Here is an 18,855-nt window from a genome sequence, read left to right on the forward strand (position 1 = left end):
ATCGACGGCTCAGAATAATAAACGAATAAGTCGCGAATGGCCAACTTTACAGGACAGCGATTTCAAGCAGAGATATTACATGCTGAGTTTAGGATTTTTAATATTTAAAACCCCTATAACTTCGGGAATAATTAACTTTCCGGTATAATACTCAAAGGTACAGAGTGTCAAGGAGTACCCGAAAAGCGAGAAAAAACGATTTTTGCAAAAAATCGACAATGACTCCATGACAATGGCTTACAGACAATTTCGAAATGATATTCAATATTGGAAAGAAGAAATTATATAAATAAAATTCCTAAGAGGTGAGTATAAAAGGTTAAAAGTATATTTGTATAAAGGCAAATGGAATTTAAATTTGCTTGAAGAAAATATCTTTACTATAAGTCTATCTGAACTTATATTTTCTTAATTTTCAATACTTCAGTATAGATATAGAACCACAAGAGATCAACAGATGTTAAAAATTAACGAATTTCGTTAAAAATTTCTTTTAGAAGATATGGCACGGCCTGCAACAGAGTGAAAACTTGAAATTTGAACTTGAGTTCAACTATTTGAAATTTTAAACGATAATCATTGTAAAACTTAGCATTTTGTTCAAAAGAAATAACACTGCATCTCAATTTCGAAAATTTACTTCTCGTTTTAAGCATATCTAGCATAATAAATTTGATTTTATTGCTATACATGATCAAATTTTAGGATTGAACAATCTCTTTAATTGATCGAAAAATATGATAAAATATTATAAACTTTAATGGAGTAGACCTTTTGGCGATTCTAAACGTATTGCAAGTATCATCTGGGTAATTTGAGTATCGTAAGGGAGGATGACTTTGTCCCCTGCGGCTGACTTCGACCCCCTCATGTTCGTAAGTCGTTAGCTTTACATTACTTCTAAAATATAAGGATGATCTTAACCGATCCGATCTACCATGTTTGATCGGTGAGAACCGTTCTTAAACATTAACGAAAAGCTTACGAACAGGAAGCGGTCAAAGTCACTCGCAGGCGACAATGTCACCTCTGTGGTACTTCTTAAACCTTTTTTTTTATGAATACGCGGGTTTTACACTAAAATTACAACAATGGTAAATAATCGTATATACGAAATCTAGACATGAATCACCCCTGCAATTCTGGCAAAATATTAACAAAATTGCTTAATCAGTAAAGAGCGTCACTTTATTTAATTCGATTCTGGGTAGTGAGATTATTTCCTGCAATTTACGAGTTTTAGCAACAGGCTGTCTCTTCTCTTCTATTCTATATTTTGTTGTTTCTCTACATTTTCTTTTATCTTAATATTATTACATTTGTAGGAGCTATGACCCTATTTTTTGAGCTTATTAATAGCAATAACTACACAGAAAAAAATATTTTGTAAAATTGTTAACAATAATTGTTTGTGAAATCCTATGGCAGACATACGAAATGCTCGTGAATCATATAACCCACAAACAAGTTCGTAAAATTTTGTATTTTTTTCACAAACATTGTTCGTAAAATGATCATTTGATGAAAATTTTTTGTACTTTTACAAACATTTGTTCGTAAATGTTCGTAAACACACAAAAAATGTTCGTAAAATTTTGTCATTTGTTCGTAAATTTTTGTTTGTCTGGCAAAAATTTACGAACAAATGACAAAATTTTACGAACATTTTTTACAAAGTACAAAAATTGTTCGTCAAATGATCATTTTACGAATAATGTTTGTGAAAAAAGTACAAAATTTTACGAACTTGTTTGTGGGCTATATGATTCACGAGCATTTCGTAAGTCCTCCATAGGATTTAACAAACATTTACGAACTATTTTACAAAATATTTTTTTCTGTGTAGTCAGTATATTAAGGATTATGCGATTTTAAAATGGTTTCGCGTGACCAAGAGATTTCTAGCGGCAGTCGATCTTTACAAAAATATGTTTATTTTGAATTTAGTGAGCCTTGTCCTGATCCTGACACTATCTTAGTTTTGTTCAAACTGAATTTGTTATAAGTATTTAAGTAATTAATATCAAAAAAGTGTCACCTGCGGAACTTCACAACCATCTAATATTTCGTGACCAAAGAATTGCGAGAAAGATCTTTGATTTTGAAAAGTTTAAGCCGTATCAAAGAAAAGAAAATTTTGTGAGAATTATCGAAGTTGACATTATTAAAAATCTTATACATTAGGGGATATACATATTAAGAAATAATAGAACTTGAAGATTAATCGTTAATCGTTAATCACTCAACTAATCTTTCGTCAACTCTGCCTTCCATCATCCCCCACAGATGTGAATGTTTGGAATTGGCCCAGAACATAAACTGAGCACTAATTGGTCGACCATATGTCCGGATCTCGCGGTCCACAGAACCATTTAATCCCGCGACGCGACTCTCCGGGAGCCACACTAATTGAGACCATCCGTCTGAACAGCAGCCGCGGCAACGCGTGTCAATGTCCGAAGTCGGACGTGGACCAGGTGACTCCTGGACACACGGGATGTGCCCCCAATCGCCCTCTAATTGGGCGGATGATGTGCGATAAATTGGGATTCGCTGGCTTGTAACTGGGATTCATGCCAAGTGAATCACCACAATTAACATTCCTCTGCAATTTCAGACTCAATCGTCAATTGGGAGACTCAAACTTCCCGGCTGAGGAAGCTGGGAGAAGGTATGATGGGAATTTTCTTTGCATTTGAGGCGGAAAAATTAGGACAATTCTCTCAGTTGGGTATTTTTAGCGTATTTCTCTGAGGAGGGTCTTAAGTGATTCTTAAGTGTTTTGCTATTTTTAATTGTTTTTAATCCAAATACTTTTTTTTTCTCAGAATAGAGCATTCCCAAAATTTTATAAGTGGGGTGGATGAGTTTTTTTTTCATTTTTGTCCCAAAATCGTTAAACTGTCATATTTAATTTGAAGTTCTCCCGTATTTTTTTCATTCAATTTTCTGTCAGTGTCATAATTTTGAATAGGACTCATTCAAATGTCGCAAATAAATTTTGAAAAACCCTTCCTTGGCAATAAAAGTCACTATGGGCAAAAATATATGTGAATGACTATCACATAACAAGGGCAAAAAAATGTTGATCACATTATCGTAAAACCGTGAAAGAGCTCTCTATGGACCAATGAGCTGGATCCAGAATCATCCGAAAATAAGCACAAGCACGTAAAATTCTCCACAGAACACATTTAGTCATTTAGAATGGTCGCAAACTAAAGGTGCTGGCGCGCATTTTTTTCATCTCCTGAGTAATTTCATCACGCGTGCCGAAATAAATCCCTTTGATGCGTGCAATAATAAATTATGGTGGACGAAGGGCATGGAAAATAAATTGAAATTCCCACCAAGTCCACATCGCAATTCACTTCGGACCCAGGAATGTGATGGAGAAAATTAAACAATACCTCGAAGGAGCAATCATTTACTGAACTCCTAGCACAGCATCCAGTTTGGGGATGGCAAAAAAATGCCCCCGAGATGCCCATAAAAATCCACTACTTTCCGTTTCAAATGAACTCTAGCCATGTGGATGATTGAGATGAGAGTCGGTGTTGTTTTTCTCTGAACCAGTTACGTTTTTGGAGGTAGAATTACCTGGAAAGAAGAAAATGAAATATCAGATAAACGTTTCTTTGGATAGAATCAGAGATTCTACATTTATTTTTTTTTGATTGTTTGATCGTTTTATTTGTTGATAATTTCTTGTGAAACAAGGTGGACTAAAAGACGCCATTCTTGTCACTATTTAGCTAAGTTATGAGAGTCTCAGATCAGAAAATGTTGAATAAAGTAAATTAATTTAGCATGATTTACATTCCATGTGATCTTTTAGTTTCCAGTTTTTAATCTATATTTTTTTTAAAATTTGTCTTTAGTATTTCAAGATGGAAATTTGAAATTTTCTGCTGCATTTATATGCTGAAGTACAAGTTCGTTGAAAAGATCGTAACCATTTTCTTTGTAAGCTGTTACGAAGGGACGTCGACTTCAAGGTAGACCTAGGCACGTAGCTAAAGCAACTTCAAGATCTGGCCGATCTGGCCTATAAAGGAATTCTACAGCAATATGACAATGTGATATTTATGACGAAGGACATTGGGCAAAAGCGTATGGGAGTTGGTCTATGTGGCGACCCCAGAATGTGGCGTCTATGTGGGGCCCAGATGGGACTATGCGTATTTTATAGGTAATGGCGTAGAATGAAAAACAATCGAGACCCAGGACGATATTAGCCGGGAATCCTTGTAAAAACGTCTTTATCCTTTCGGAAAATACTATTTTGACATCGAATTACTCAACATCAGTTAAAATAATCTTCATGAAATTCGGTATGGACTCAATGTATGACTTAAACTATTTATCCACGGATACTACCCCCTCCTACCCGTAGCCCCCATACAAAATAATGACTTTTTTCATTTTATCTTTCCTTTGAAAAAAAGTAGAAAGCTTAAACTTGGTATGGAATCAATGTTTATGAAAGGTTCCTTAACCATGTATAGGCTTCTCCGCCCTCCACTTCTTCTTGTAGCCCCAATACAAAATAATTCCTTTTTCCGCTGTAACTCCTCTGTGAAAAGAAGTAGAAATCAAAAACTTGGCATAGGGCCAAGGGCAATGGAAGGCTCCAAAATCGTGTATATATACGTTTCTCCCCGCTATTCCTACCAGCAGTTCCCATACAAAATGAGGACTTTTTCCACCATAACTCCTCTCTGAGAAAAGGTAGAAAGCTGAAATTCGGCATGGGAACAAGGTTTATGGAAGGCTATTCAGTCATATGAAATCTGTTTAGCTTTTCATAAGAAAATAAATAAATAAATCAGAGTTAGAAAAATAAGTCAAAATATATATAATGATTCTACTGAAATCGATGAATACAATGAGGCCATATCTCTCAATTGTTAATTGAAAACTTTGATAAGCCGGAGCGTCCCTTGCCGTCCACTTGTGAACTCATCTATACCGTCATTTTGAGGGATTTTTCGAGACCTTTCGATTAAATATTCATTGATTAAATTCGGTTGATAAATCTCTGAGATATAAGGTTTAAAGTTTTGACTTTGAGCCATCATGTTTCCATAGGGAATCAATGGCGCAATAGGCAAGACCGTTGGCTCTTTCGGGCGGATCGATTCCCCGGCTCGACTTATTGTTGTGAGTTCGAGTCCCGCCCGGTGCAGAGATCTGAATGTCTAATTTAGACAGTTTTCATATGTTAGTAACATAAGAAGAAGCATTCACAATGCGGGGAAAGCGCTCCTGGGCGAGTCTACAAACGGACTAGCAGATTCTTCTAACACGGAATATGGACATTGTAAAAATGATTACTTTGGTAATGAATATATCTCGATACTATTGATTAATTAAATCATGTTTCCATGTCCTCCTACCCACGTTATGCATTGTAAAGACATATGCTATTATGTCGATTTCGAGAATATGTAGCCATTTAATATATTTTGTGTTACAATTTATTTTGTCCTTTAAGAGGATCGTCAAGGAAAAAAAAGCTCCAGATTCAAGCTCCCGCGGAGCTACTCAAAGCATTCGTGATGTCCTCTGGTGGTGAAAAGAGTCATCACCCGCCATCAGCTGTCTCGTTTTTTCAACCGTTTTTTGTTCACGCTCATCGTCTGTCTACCCTTCTCCGAAGCGCTCCCCAGAGCACACAAAAAACTCATTGAAAAGGTTGAAAAACCCAAAGACAGATTTTTAGCCTTGCGATGCATTATGAGATTTTGTGAAGGAAAGAAAAATGAGACATGCATGTTTTACGTATATCTTTGTCTCTACAAATTGATTAAAAAAAATTAAATTTTCAAGTCACAAAATTTCTTTTTTTTATTTTCTTCATAGTCCAAAATTTCTATTTCTTCAAAGGACACGTGCATATGAAACATTTGAAAGATAGGGGGAGGTTTATTTTTTGGCCTTTTTTGGTAGGGGAAAGTACTCTCCTTTCGAATGTTCATGCCTTCGAATAATGTGAATTTTCTTTTTTTTTCGTAAGAGACTTATGCCCAACGCACAATAACTTTTGTTTGTAAATATGTTTTCGAAATTTCCTATGAGAGAAAACGAGATAACTAGATTTCTGTTTCATTCACTCTCATTGAAATGTCAAAAACATGTTTACAAAACAAAAGTTATTGTGCGTTGGGCATTACACATTTCTATTAAATAAATATTAGTTAGCTTATCATCAATATTTATGATTATGTGATAATTATTTATAAGTCTCTTAGGAAAAATAAAAGAAAAATCACGCTATTCGAAGGCATGAACGTTCGAAAGGAGAGTTCTTTCCCCTATCCCTTACGATTCGAAATTTAAAAACTTTATAATATTGGCAGGTCAAACTAATAAATAATTAACATGACCTTTATTTTTCCTTCATTCTTTCCAAAAACCGTATTCTTCTTGGGAATCTTTAAAAACGCATCCTGCGATTTTTTTTTATTTTTAAATATGTTTTAGAGGCCGACTCGGTGATAATTTCATATAAGAAAATACTGTTGAATTAAAGATTTTTCAAGGTCAAAGGTTAAAAATGCTCTAGAGAGCGTATTTTTATAAACCGAATAGGGTGACATTTGAGTTCCGAAGGTCATGTAATTTCTTACAATTCTGAAAAGGGTATAATTGATTATGAATCCATATAATAAACCAGTTATGAAACTATAACTAATTTTTATCTGAAGTCCAATTGTAGTATTGTTAGTAAATTGTACAATCACAGTAAAAACTTTTGGACACTGACCAAAATATTGGTAAAAATTTTCTTTAGAACAATTTGTTACAGGACAAATATGTACCTAGAAAAGGTATTTATTCGTTCCAATATTTTTCCTCACGGTTTTGTTAAGAATAGTGACAATTGGGTAAGTTTTCTTTTAGAACCGTTTCGATACCGTGGAATACCTACAAATTTCAGTAGATTTCGTTTTATACAAATTTGATCTGTGAGTTGGAATAGAATTTCGTTGCGCTCTACTGTTTTGTTCCCACTGTCAGGAACAAATTTGTAGATTTTTTTTTCATAAAAATACTATCCCTACATTTGTAACATATTCGTTTCAAAAATTTTCGGTGTCCGTGGACGATTTAATTTTCGGAACAAAGATCGTTAATAATATGGGGAATCCTTTTGTCTCTCTTAAGAAGTACAAATTTGTTGCTAAAAGTCGGAACCAAATATAGACATTTAGTTCCAATTATCGGGAACAAATTAATGCAATTTAAAAGATCTCGTCCGTTTCGTCTAACAGTTAGGTCTGTACTTCAGTCGAAATGGATTTCGATGGCGAAAGTTCATAAGGAACATCAAATAAAATTCAGCTTAACAGTGTTTTATACAGACTTGTGCATTACAAAATCACATGCGAGTGCTGGTAGCAGGAGGGGAAGAAATCTCGGGAATCTCGAATTAAAAAAAGTGAAACCGTAAATATTATAGCTTGAAAAATGCCACAAATTTAACGTCTTCCTCGCTGCGATGGTGACTTTCGGAACAAATTAGTTACTAATATTGAGTATCTTTTCGTTACTCCTGGAGGGTACAAATTTGTTCCGAAAATTTTCAGTGTCCATGGATGAGCCACGTTGCGGAAAAAAATCGTTTTCATATTAGGTATCTTATTGAGTCTCGTAGAAAGCACAAATTTTTTCCAAAAACTTGTGTGTCCGTGGACGAGCTAATTTTTGGAACATTATTTTATTATTTATTTATTTTGATGTACCGGTTTTTCTTCGCCATTTTGTACATTTTTCATTTTACAAGTTTTTATACAGATTACATTGTGTATGAGAAATATGTCCATTCAGATGCTTCAGTCGTTTGCACCGGGCGGGACTCGAACTCACAACTGTGACAGTCGAGCCGGGGATCACACCGCCCAAGAGCCGACCGCTCTTACCAATTGCACCACGGAACCCCTATTTTTGGATCATCTATAGTCATTCGAGGAGAGATGGAACACCTTTTTTATATTCAATATTGCGGATGCGTTTTGAATGCGAGACAAAGACGAACCTCACTGGTTTATCATTTGAAGACTCTAAATTTAAAATACCAATATTAGAAAAGCTTAGACGAAAATAGTCACTTCGAAAAATAGTATTTAAAAAAAGTTGCATTTTGAGGCACTCAAAAAAAGTGCGCGTGAGATGGAACACCCCTAATTTTAGCAAAATATTTCTAGTTTATTTTATTAATTTAGAATAGTGATTTTAGACATGAACATTATTTCATTGAATTTATTGGGGTTTATTATATTTTTTCAGTATAAATGATTTATTTTGTGGAATATGTGGCTCATATACTTCGATGGCAATTTCGTTGAGTGTATCAAATCAATCTTACCATAAATTTTGGGAAAATAATATCTAAGATTTACTTGAAAAGATTTTAAAGAACATTGATCAAAATTCACACCGGAAGTGTTGCCAAAACTATTAAGTTCCATCTCTCCTCAACCCCCAAATACACGTATTCTTATGGCGAAATAAATATTTTTGGCCATTTTTCAGACATCCAAAAAAATTCAATTTTAATTTTTTCGTACAATTTTAAAGGTAGAAAGCTGTAACTTGGGGGTTTCCAATAGAATGTTGAAGGGCACAAATAGACCAAATGAGGTGGAGATTGTGAATAAGGTGTAGGCAGGAGGCGAAGTGGTCCATCTCTCACACTGTTCCATCGCTCCTCGAATGATTATATGTGTCAATTTTTTTCCGGGGAAGAAACTTCCCGAAATCGTCAAACTCGTGAACACTATACTTTTAGGTGCGATTCTTTCATAATCGCACCTACTAATAAAGAGTATATATTTGGAGCAAACCCTGATGCCGCAAATGAGCAACCGAATTTTTAGAAATCGGCGGTTCCTGAGATATTTTGAAAAATGTGTAAAAACTTAGTTTTTTCTGAATTATCTCGAAATACTATTATGCTTTTTCGCTCCTTTTATGTTTATTTTGTAACTTCGCGGATCGCGGTGTGTTCGTGGATTTTAGTGGGCCGCGGAATTTTTCGTGTATTTTCGTGGATCGCGGTGTTTCTCCCGGATTTTCTCGGATCGCGGAATCGTTCACGAATTTTCGCGAACCGCGAAATTTCTCGCGGATCGCTGAATCTTTTGCGGACCGAAGAATTTCTCACGGATTTACGCAGCCGGCAGAATTTATTGTGGATTTTCCCGGGCTGTGGATTTTTTCGCGGATTGCGGAATAGTTTCTGACCCATTTTGGCATTAAAGTTTTACATGTATTTTTGTGCATTTCTGACAATCGAATTTGCACTCTTCAATTTTCAACGACGAGGTTTCGAGGTTTCCTGTAATGAATCTCAGCTAGCATAAGGTTATCTGGACTTCGATTTTGCCCCCAATTCGAATTTGCAATGAAAGAATCACACATAGCATAAGCCCATTTAGGCTTATCACTGATTTTTTTCTTCTCCGAGAAAAATTATATCCGCATATTTTGTAGTCACCGATATTAGCTGGTTTTGTGAAATGCCCATGACGATTGACGATTCATAATTTTTACGATTTTCTACAATTTTTTGAAAGAACGAAACTGATCGTGAAAATCATAAAAATTGGCTCAGCTGTAATTCATAAGATTTCTCACACAGTGGATGAGTTTTGTTGTTTTGCATTTTTTTTCTCCTCCGCCTGATCGAAAAAAACTGCAGGCGTGCTGAAGGTCAGAGAGAAAAGGAAAGACATGGTGAAAAATGCGACCAAAAATCCACGCGTTATCTTGTGGCGAATTGCTGAACAGTTTTGAGTAGAATTTCTCGGAAGCTCGGAAAGCTATCAAAAGCTCATGAAAATTTCCAATTTGCAGCATGTTGTTTAAAATTTAATTGCAAAAAAACTGTTAGGAGTTTTTCCAATTCTAATGTACCATTTGAAAGCTAATGAAATGTAGATTGGTACAAAAATAATTATTTATTCGGAAAAAATGATATTCTCGGTACAAAGATGCAATGAAAACTGTCATTTTTTGGACAATTTTCAATTGAAAAATACTTGGAAAATTTGTATGAAAAGTGAAAGAAGTGAAACAGGCATTTTATAGAGCATGTCTTTACGAACAAAATTAAAAAAAAATATACCTCTCTATCTTTCATATTCTAGGAGATAATGCAGCCTCTTTGTGGCATGTTTTAGGAGTATACGAATGTTTGGAAAATTATATTACGAAAGGAAAACCGTTTTTCAAAAAATTAAAACATAGAATTAAAAGATAATATAAAAAACTACCCTCAGTTAAATTTTCAAGGAAATATCTCAAAAATTGTAAGACTTGATACACTTTTAATTTTGGGTTTTTGTATGGAGACGCCATTTTCTGGCTTTTCGATCCTCTTAAAAAAAGGGCAGTATAAAAAGTTGTTACCTATACCATGGCCTATTCAATGATGTAGGTCTCATTGGTGGTCGCACCATAGACCACTTTTTCCCATTGTCCTTTTCGCGATAAATTCGGAATAGAATAATATTAAACCCAGTGAACATCGAATAGCCGGAATAGCCAATGTGAAGAGTTTTATCATTGAGAAAAAAAAGAGGGTGCGATTAACTTTTTTTCCTCATAACTTTAACACTTTTTAGGTGTAAAAATATATCAAAATTTTTTAATGTTAATTTTACACCTTTTGAGGGTAAAATCAACATGAAAAAAGGGTAACTTTAACCCTTAATACACCTAAAAAGGGTAATATTTACACCGATTTCGGATCAATACTGCAGGGTAAAATTAACATTTCTGGAATGTCATTTTAACTTTTTCGGATTTGTGTCAGTGATGAAACTTTTAGTAACTGATAAGAATCCCACTTTACCGAATTTGTCACATAAAAAAATTAAATTTGTCATGAGACATGGTCATACTCTTACAGAATTCATCTTCTGGTAAGGTTTTGGAATCGATTCCAAAGTCCTTCCCGAAGAAAAAAAAGAAAAAAAGGACCGCAGAAAGTTAATCTATATATCCCAAAACTACGACCCAAATAAAAGTATGCAATTATCGTAACTGACATCGATTTGAAGAAAATTTTCAGCTGATAAGATAAAACTTTTATTTAAGTCTTTAAAATTGCATTTAATAGCTGATTCGTATTCTTCGATAAAGTAAAGTTCATATTTCATCCAACCCCTGAACCAAACAATTGTTAATTTCTTTAACTTATCTTTAATTTTAAATTAATAAGGAGAATGTACTGGACTTTAAATGCTAAAACATCTAAGATGAATTACATCTATATTTGTTATTACTTTTTGAAAATATGCAAAAATTGTAAATTTTACTGATCAGTTACCTGAGGATTTTCGCAATATAATTTTTCCATTTTTTTCATTTTTGGAATAAATGATGTTTTGAATATTGTACTATGAATATGAGCCGATCGGAAATAAGTAGTTGATCCGAAACATCATAATAGCAGTGATTAAGAAAGAATCACTATACCAAATAATAAAGGTTACAAGTTTTTGAGACATTTTCTCGTGTAGACAGGTTAATGATTGTCTCTTGGGCTTTTTCGGATGGGCAACCAATTGATAGGCTATTTAATCTGGGTGTAACAATGAAGATTGATGGCAATAAAACAGTAGAGGTTTCAGTAAAATTTCTGTCCATTGGGCGCTCCTTTTGCCTCGAATGAGATTTTAATGATTCTCTTAGACCATCCATTTGATGTGGGTGTTGACAATTTTCACTACACGTCACATAAATATCCATTGACATGTTCTTCTCTTTTGTGACACCCAAAATGTGGACATATTCTTGCCTCTCGAGAATCCCCTCAGCTTCTTTTTAACCGTCCCGGCAATAAAAGTCATGCTTTATGACCCTCAAGAGACACCAGATATATCCAAAATGGAATTGCATATGCATTTAAATTCAGACAGAGACAGACTGCCAAAGCGTGGGAATTTTATGCAAATCTTCATGATCTGCTATGGCCACAAAGTCCTCCCCCGAGATCCTATTCATAAGTGAATTAACAGAAGTCATAAAAATTCTCGCGAGAACCCAAAAAAAAATCAACTCGACAGAATTGGAATTAAAAGTCATGTTTTTTCAAAAGTATTTAAACTGCCATGGAAAATTCTTCCGCATGGAATTTCCCCTTCAATTTTCACGCCTCAGACACTTTTAAATGCCACTTTTTTTTTTACAACTCGTCGTGTATTTTTAGTGTTTTTCAGCATATTTCCACGACTGAAACTCAAAAAGCCACAGGCACAAGGAATTCCCGTTCAGTGCAACCCTGAAATTTTTCCGTCAAAAACCATCCACCACTTTATTGTTGATCATTAAAGCATCCAACGTGCTCCTGATACTCAAGTCTTGTGCCTAAAATTAATCATTCAATTAAATGGCTATAAGAGTGAATTTATGAGAAATTTTATGTGACCGAGGAAAATACCAAAATTCGCACAAGAAAATTATACTGCAAGTGGAATAATCTTATTAGGATCGTTGAGGAAGTAGCCTAAATTATCCGAGGTACCAGTGTAATTAAATGTAAATTTTGCAGAAAGATTGGAACATATGGTGCAATTTTTTTGATTCTCTGAAATTTTTTATGTTGACAATATTTTTTTACAAATAGAAATTTTGATTCTTTTTAATTTTTTTTTCTTAATTTTTTGATTTATTTTTTTTTTTAAATTACTCTTTCTTAGTATATCTCTTTCGGCCACTAAGTAGTTTTAGATATGAGATTCTTAGAAAGTGATCCTTGTTAAGTTGATTAAAAAAATCGTTTTTTTTTTGTTATATGAATTGAATTAGCACATTCATGTTCTAAAATAGGGAATCAGTGGCGCAATAGGCAAGACCGTCGGTTCTTGGGCGGATCGATTCCCCGGCTCGACTTACTGTTGTGAGTTCGAGTCCCGCCCGGTACAAAGATCTGAATTTATAATTTAGACAATTTTCATATGTTAATAACGTTATATAGGGGAAACTGGGGCACCAAACCTGCGATTTTTTAATCAGATTTTCGACTTCTAAAGACAAAACCTATAGGAATTTATAGGCTCTATAGGGATGCTTGTCTACTGAAGAAATGATTGAGATAGTCCAAGTATTTAAGAAATAAAAATTAGTGTTTGGTGCTACCCCGTGTTTGGTGGTGCCCTAGTTTCCCTTATGCACCGCCTACGCCCAACAACTCCGGGAGCATGGAAAAAGCATTCACATAGCGGGGAAGGCACTCCTGGGCGGTCTACAATGGATTTAGCAGATTCTTCCAACACGGGATATGGACATTGTAAAAATGATTACCTTGTAATACAATATCTCAATACGATTAATAATAATAATGTTCTAAAATTACAAAATTTTCCAATTACGTTTTTCAATATGAATTACTCTAAATTTACTTTAAAATGAAATTTCAGTTTTTTAGTATAATATATTTTAGTAATTTAATTTAAAAAAAAATTTAGCACATTCTGACAATATACTTTTTTGAAAATGTCCTTTGATAAACAATACCATTACACAATGTACTAAAATTTACTCTAGTTTTATTTTTTAAAATTTTTTATGCAGACAATTCAACTTGCTTCGTTTGTTTGCTTTTAGTACATGTGCTAAATTATGTGCTAAAAATGTTCCAAGTGATTAAGAGTACAGTACCCGCTTTGTAATCCGGATGATTGGGAGACAATATGACAGATGTCCGCTTTATTATCCGCATGGATTATTCGAATTTGTTCAACGTCTCGAAAATATAGTGCAAGATTTTTTTTTGTAGAATTAGTATAAAAATTTTAAATAAGATTTAAAAGACATAAGCCGTACTCACTATGGCGTTGTTATCTCGTAATCTCCGTAATCTGTTATCTTGTTATAAGTTTTCATTTATAAAATACATTACGAGAACATAACGAGATAACGAGATAACGATATTACAAGATAACAGCGCCATAGTGAGTACGGCTATAATTAGAGAATTCTATGCTATTATACTTCATTTATTAATCAAAAATTTCACAAGATAATTCATTTTCATTGCTGAAAAGACATACATACATAACCTCAAAATTATTTTATATGTAACCGTCGGGGACTCGTCCGGATTACGCCGATCCGGATTAGAGAACGGGCACTGTATTTTAAAAGGGTTTTATTATGTTTTCAAGTTATGTTATGAAATGTGTGTATCTCATATGAGAAAATGATATTTTCCTATTTATTTAGTAATTTCCTTTAAATGCACGTAAGAATGAATTGCGCACTGTTAATTTTAATATTTATTTACTGTGATTTTTTGAGTGAGAGATTCAACCCATTATAAATCTTACGTAAAATTAGATTATGTATATTTATTCTATTTATGCAACTTAATTTTATTGGGTAGCATATTGTATTTTTAATCATAGCTCTGAATGTTCCTTCAGGTGCCAATAAAAAAAATATTGTTATTCTTCAGTGATGTTTAACCATAATTTCTTTAAGTCCTTTTGCAGGCATTCGCTCAAATTGCCCAATTTTATTTTGTACTTTACTGCTATTCTTTTCTTGCAAATTATTTATGAGTATAACTTCTTTAATTTCCTTTCCAGATCCCTGAAGTGCAAGAAAACTTTGAGGCTTCAATTTTTTTTTTCTAAATGATTTATGTGTCAATAAAAGTCATCTTATTGCTTCTCCATTCCCATAAATTCCCACAAACATTTCCATAATTTGCTCGTGCCCGCAATTTCGGACAAGTGCACCTGGCACTAAAATCGTAGAGGTCAATTTATAGAAAATTCAGTCATATTACAAGTATTCAATGAAATTCTTCTGATAATCAAGAGGATGGCCTTCTGGACAGTATCATCTACCAAGTGCTATTTTTCTGGCGCCATCAATTCATTCTGGAATTCCATTCATTTGCTGACTAAGCTAAAATTAGCCCCCGAATGTGGTTAAAGGTGCCAGAGATCTACAGTCATATCAGTTATCGCCCCGTGTTTTTTTTTTCTAAAAACAGAAAGAATAACTGATGGCCTGGGAATGTGCTTGAGAAAACAATCAATGAAGGTTGTCTTCAAAATGCTTTTTATTAGGAAGAGGAAAACCACACAATATCAAGGCTGATCGATCTGTAAATATTCACAGGGGGAAAAAAAGGTGCAAATGTGCAATGCAGACTGTTTAACATTCTTGGCATATTTCTGAGAAAGCTCTTAACTGGCTTATCAGGGATTTTCTCTTTTCAATTTTTGGTGGGAATTTCACAAACAAACAATTGCTTTTTCTTATCGTTAAGCGTCAAGAGGCACAATTTAATGGAGTTTCAGCTAATCTCATTGGAATTCAAGTGAGATTTGCGAGAGAACTGGAGATATCTGATTGTTTACTGTTATAACGGTGAATTTTTAAATTTAAAACGAGCACTCCCGGAAGAACCCGAAGAGGAAGGATTGTTCTATTTATGCTCTTTTGTCAAAATTGACACTTTCTTGTTAGATTTTATTATTTGTGTATCTGCCGCTTAGAATTGCCTCCAATTGACCCAAACACCCCGTTTTCATTACAATCGATGCACGAACGATGCGTTTCACGGAGTTTAGACACCAGGAAGACATCGCTCGAAGATACTATACATATTAAATCTGTTAATTGATTTAAATTTAAATTAATGGACACATTTTGTCGGCATTTTATTGTCTCTGCGTGGTGCTGCATGTTATGTGTTTTGGCATAGAAGTTGTGGGTTGTATCTGTAGTTTTTTTGCGCGCCGGAAAAGAATTTCACAGTCGGATATTTATTGATGGAAAAACACAGAAGTATAAAAATGAGAAGTTTGTTCAATTGCGCGATTTTTTTTTCTTATGTAAATTAATGGCAAGAAAGTGCAGATTTTGCAGACAATTTCATCATTTTGATTCATTTTTGATTAAACTGTGAATAATTATTGAGGAATTTGAGGGTGAAATTCATCAATGATCTCATTTCTGAGGAATTGGCGGATGTTTTTCAAGAGTTTCCCGGCCGGATTTCGACACAATCTGAGTGTTTTCGATGTCTGATGAAGTCACAGATGAGATTTATTGACTTTCTATTGCGAACTTGGCAAGGAATATTGCGTGCTGAAGGCATTATTCTACAAATGGAAGCAATGATTCTGTTGTGCATGCGCTAAATGTAATTTTTCATCTTGATTTAATGAAGTATTCATTACATTTTAACCCAATTTAAGTACTAGGGGAAGTCTTTCAGGCTTCGCACACACTCTGGCTTCGAACATTTCATATTTTTCGCATATTCCTTTAATTAATCTGACCTCATATCTTAATAGCCATACCTGAGCGTAAAATAATGAACAAAAATTAACAATGGGTTTAATGAGTCAGTTAACTGAATTATACTTTCTGTAATACTAATAAAATTAGGATGGTGGTACTATTTAGGACTTTACCCCATCTAATGCAATAATTATACTTCCTAATTTATATTGCACTTCTAAAATATTACGATAATTAAAAAAATCTGCAGTTTATTAGGGGTGATAATTAATGGCGCATGGCATTAAACGGTTCCGCTACTCTAATTCAATAAATACATGTTCCTATATATTTCTATTTTGTTTATTCAGCCTTTTAATTCATCGTATACTGCTTTTACTAAAATACTGATAATATCATAATTTATAAATTTTTAATGAATTTTGGTCATGTTTCAAAATTTTAATTAAAATGCCAAGTTGGAATAAAATAAACACGTACTAATAATAACAATAATAATAATAATAATATTAAGATAATCAAAATTGTTATTTTTGGAAAAAGGAATAACAGCTCCAGATTGCATTGTATTTTTTCATTTTAATTTTATTTTCCTGTGCAATGAATTATTTTAAATCCCAGTACATTTTCGGTTAATTTTAGAATATTTTAATTTTAAAATAATAACACGTTTCAAATGATATATTTTTGAGACATAAAATTCATTTTCACAGCACCAAATAAAGGAAAAACTGGGATATCGAACTTGAAACAGTAGAAATGATTAAATATTTAACTTCAAACATATTCTTACAAATTTTTAGTACATAAGCGTACTAATTATTTTAAGTCATGTGTCTACTAGTACCTTAATTTGAATAGATATAAGAGCCTTGATTAGAGTCTTTCAAAAAATTCGTTTTATGCTGTTTTAAGTTCTTTAGAGAGACGGAAAATATGAAGTTCTCTTACTTTAATAAAATATTTCCAAAATTTCCCTAACATTGTTAGAATGAAAAAGTGTAACATTTACCCAAAAGTGTGAGCAATGAATATTATTTGAAGAATCCTTACAACGGTTTTATTGTCGTAACATTTTTTCCCGATGTAAAAATTCCAACAATAGCCTAGTACGAAGGTAATTGAGGAAAATTCTTGGAAGCGTTCCACCAAGAATTTTCATACAAAAGACCACGGAGGGAAATTAATGAAAAGACGGGTACGTGCGACCTCCACAACGCATAATAATTGCCTCATTAGAGCGTGTGAAAAGGCCAAGGAATATTCCTCTGATCATCTTCCCTGGAATTTAATTAGTTCTCGGAGCATTGTCACTCACAATGAGTTTATTCACCCTTTTCTGGTTTTTGGGAAAATTCATGGGAAATCGCTGGGAAAAATGGGAGGAAATCGAGCTGGATAATTTATCGCTCATTCGAGAGATTTACAATTAATTTTTTTTTTTACCAGAGATGGATTTCACAACAAAAGTTCAGCGACCTTTAGGACTTTACCGATGTTGTTGGTAGTTGGTAAATTGATATAATTAATGAAAATAGGAAAATTGGTGGATGAGAAAAACAGAGAATAATTCACGATCCCAGGACAGCAATGAATTATCCATTGATTCAGCATACACTGTTACAAATAGAATGGTAGAATTATTTTATCGCCAGTGCGAACAATTTTATTAATAAGATAAAAGAGATGGCAAAGTGTCCCAGCTTTGCGGAGTGCTCGAACTCAGGAAGACGAGCTATCAGTGTATTTTTTCGCATGCTTTTTAGGTATACATACCGCTTAACTACCGATTAAATTCACAGATAAATTTAAAAATCATTCCGAAATAAGAAATTGCTTACGAAAAATAGGTTTTGGAATATTTTAGCATGAGTAACAAGCTTTCGAACAAATAAAAAAGAAAAGTTTGAGAAAGGATCATTTACGGGTACTATACCGAATCATGACCGATTGAGTGCGATGCAGCCGGGTTAGAAATTTAAAGATCTTTTCAAGCCAATCGGTTGAAAAATAGGCCCTCCAAAGAGGTTAAACTATAATGTTTGAAAATTCGGTATCGAAATGGTTTTCGAACAAAAGTGTCTAAGGACGAAATATTCGCCTTGTCTACCTCTAAAACATATTCGAAAAAGAATTTATGGTGTTATTCCAATGAAAAGTGAAAAGGAGAAATTTTTCACTTGAACATTTTTTTTAGTACATGACTGTTCCCATATGCTTCTGTGTAATCGAATTTTCTTTGTATTGAGATCCTGTTATGACTGTTTGATTTTTTGGAACACGATGAGGACTGAGGAAAACAGTCGTGATGGGAACCAATAAAAAGGAAACCTCGGCTATGCACTGATGGTTAATCTTTATTCCAAATTATGTTGTATTAATTTTAAATAATTTTAGGCAAAATTTTCAGGGGATTTCTAAATTATTTTAAATTAGTTGAGAATCACTAGGAATATTTTTATTTTATATAATACCCCTATATTGAATCACTTATAAGAGCTTAGGGTAAATGTCCTAATTCAAAACCATTTCCAGACGATTTAACTTTGACAGAAGATTCAACACATTAAGTTCATAGTTTTT

At 33.6% G+C, this 18,855-nt stretch overlaps 1 protein-coding gene across 2 annotated transcripts in view; it reads right to left on the minus strand.

The window, feature by feature from the left end:
- The window catches only part of LOC129802008 (hemocytin), a 103,906-nt gene that overhangs the window by 66,534 nt on the left and 18,517 nt on the right, over positions 1–18,855 (minus strand). The window lies entirely within an intron of this gene.

The sequence above is a fragment of the Phlebotomus papatasi genome, chromosome 2 (genome assembly GCF_024763615.1).
Source record: "Phlebotomus papatasi isolate M1 chromosome 2, Ppap_2.1, whole genome shotgun sequence".
In the NCBI taxonomy this organism is placed as follows: Eukaryota; Metazoa; Arthropoda; class Insecta; order Diptera; family Psychodidae; genus Phlebotomus; species Phlebotomus papatasi.